General features: G+C 39.5%; 1 long non-coding RNA gene across 1 annotated transcript; it reads left to right on the top strand.

Annotated features, from left to right (window-relative positions):
- Positions 1-500: 500 nt before the first annotated feature.
- Positions 501-1,295, top strand: LOC122662071. The gene is made up of 3 exons (XR_006332966.1): positions 501-560; positions 686-755; positions 1,265-1,295. It is a non-coding gene; the product is annotated as an uncharacterized LOC122662071 (long non-coding RNA).
- The last annotated feature ends 1,806 nt before the right edge of the window (positions 1,296-3,101 follow it).

The following is a 3,101-nucleotide window of genomic DNA, read 5'->3' as shown; positions in this document are numbered from 1 at the left end:
AACGACTCACAACCGTTCAGATAAAACATTCCCACATAATAGATTCCATCTGAACAACTGTGAGTTATTCACGTATGCTCACGTACATGAACATTCCCTACACACGGGACATATTCGCCTTACCCCAACCCAAGATAAGAACATTATTATTCACACACTCTAACAGATCATACCTCACTCCCATACAAGACCCACAAAAATAATTAACGAGTTGTCAACACATTAACACTGGTTACATCCTCACGCAAAATATAATATAAATATAAGAATTGGCCACTCGTTGAACGTGTTCTCAAATGTACATTCTTCTTGCTCTCTCTATATATAAGAAGTTATTAGTTGATGGAAAATACCCCTCTCTCTCTCTCTCTCTCTCTTTTGCTGTTCATAATTAAGCCTCTGCTAACACATATATTTCACATCAATAATATATGGAAGCAACGATGCTGAAGGATGATGAACCGGCCATTCCCATTGAACCTGCTATTAATACGAAGCCCATGAAACGAAGTGATTTCCCACCTGAATTTTTCTTTGGAGCCGCATCATCTGCTTATCAGGTACATCCATAGTCCTTATAATTGTTTGTTGCATGCCAAGGAACTCTCTCGTCTCTCAATTAGAGAGTGAGTGACTGCAAATTTCTCATATATATATATGGTCTGTGTGTGCATTTGTTCTTCAGTTTGAAGGTGCCGCAAGGGAGGATGGTAAAGGAGTAAGCAACTGGGACCAGTTCACTGCTAGACATCCAGGTCTCTCTCTCTCTCACTATTATGCAAGCATGAATAAATATATGGAATATTTTTATGGGAGAAAGGACCCTATCTGGGTGCGTGCGGTGCACTGTTACTACACCTAGACACAGGGGTATTGGGCGAAATGATCACCGCACCCCTATGGAAAGGCAGAATTTCTCGGGGGCATGGTAGTCATTTAGCACCCCCTTGTATCTATGCACATGGGCAGTGTACCACACGCGCTCAGGTAGCATTCTCTTTCGCAATTTTTATATAGAGAAAAGGAACGCCACCACCCGGTCACACAACACGGCGTGTACGTACCTATGCCCAGAGGCCCCAGACACAACCATGCGCCAAATGAGACAAACGCATCCCCCTGGAAAGGAGGAAAGGATCAGCATCCCCCTGGAAATTTTACATGTAGTTGTGTCTGACGCGATTGATTTGGATTCTTTGTACAGTCATATATATACTAACAATGTATTCACATAGGTAACGTTGTTTTAATTTGTGGGCTGCAGATATGATAAAGGACGGCAAGACTGGAGATGTGGCCGTAGATTTTTATCATCGATATCCGGTAATACGTACCATACTTCCTCATGATCTAATTACTTGATTAATTAAATTTTATTATGATAGGTGGGGTTTTACCAAAAATTAAATTATGTTAGTAGGGGCATTGTATGTTTCATTAATTATTCTTTTTTTTTTTTAAAGCAATAAATAGTATATAATTAATGTCTAGGCGTTCAAAGATAGTGAATATAAGAAAATTTGATTCTCCATCTTCGGCATTGTCATTAGCAGAGAGACAAATCTTAAAAAGTATAAAAGCTAATGGGGACCTGGACCTGGCCCTCCTCCAGCTGTGGCGGGAGCTGGAGGATCCAACCTAGCAAAAACAAGGAGGGTTTTGGTCATTTCATAGAGAGGGGGGGGGGGCTGTGAAATGACCCAAACACCCCTATTTTTGTTGGGCTGGATCCTCCACCTCCCACCACAGCTGGAAAAGAACCGATAGTCCATATTGCAAGCTAGGAATCATGATCCTTTCCTCACATGGGGACCTCCCCACTAGATCTCACACCATCCATGGAATGTGGGACCCAACTCTAAATGGATAGAGGGAGTTTTGATCAATACGATTATCACCGCCAAGATCATCCTTGAACGATCAGTATGATGATCTGCCTCGATAAACAAGGTTAAGCATTGAGATGGGAGCTAGATGGGGGTTCCCTCAAGTCTTTCAGAAACCATGCATGCCCGATTTGAATTTACATGATATATAAATTAAGGGAGAAAAAAAGATACTTGGTCACCTGCAGTGCGCAATCTTGCGCCCAGACACAAGACCATACGAAATGACCGCTATGCCCCCATGAAAAGGCTTAAATTCCTGGGGCGTAGCGATCATTTTATGGGCCCACCTACCGCACGCGATCAGGTAGCGTTTTCTTTCCTATACATTAAATCATATTGTATGGTATTATTGATGATGATGATGTTTTCCCACAAAACAGCAAGATGTGGCTGCGATGGCATATATGGGTTTCAATTGTTTCAGATTATCAATTTCATGGACCAGAATAGTACCAAGTAAGTAAGATGCACGGACATCCTTAAAAGCTTAATTTGACTAATTACCAATCCATATTGGCCTTACCGGGGTGGGTAGGGCAAGGGTGTCAATGTGTACCATATCGTATATTGTATACAGATACTAATTCCATGTTGAATCGTACCGAATAAATTCGGTATGGTATCAGTATGAGATATCAGTACTAAGTCGGTATTCGGTATGGCATCGGTATGGACATAATGCTGAAAATATACTATACCGTACCGATACCATACCTAATACATGTTCCAAATCATTTCGATGAATTTGGTACAATATTGGTCAGTACAATATCGGTATGAGATACCTATACCATATTAACTATATGCTCATTAAAGAACAAGAGTGAAATCACTTTCAATTTCAAAATTGAAACTGCTCTTCTGCTATTTCAAAATTTCCTCTATACCATTTGATTTTTATTTCATTGAAATAAGGTGTAAAAATCAAACCAAACAATTTTCGAAATAGAAATCAATTTAAGAAATTGAAACAGAAATCATCCCACACATACATATAGAGGACCCCACATACATCTTAATGGTCAAATTAGTCCAAAGTAAACAAGGAAAGTTGCTCAAACTTTGATTCAAAGTTTCAATAAATTACCAAAATACCATCAAATGAAAATGAATGTGTAGTACAAAATGACATCTTTTGTAATTTTAGCTAATTTCTCTACTCATTTTAAACTGAGATTGTACCAATAAAATGCTTGCCCGTTCCTCTATCAC

Source organism: Telopea speciosissima, chromosome 5, assembly GCF_018873765.1.
Source record: "Telopea speciosissima isolate NSW1024214 ecotype Mountain lineage chromosome 5, Tspe_v1, whole genome shotgun sequence".
NCBI lineage: Eukaryota > Viridiplantae > Streptophyta > Magnoliopsida > Proteales > Proteaceae > Telopea > Telopea speciosissima.
The sequence above is the reverse complement of the archived record's forward strand: the minus strand, read 5'-3'. Positions and strand labels throughout refer to the sequence as shown.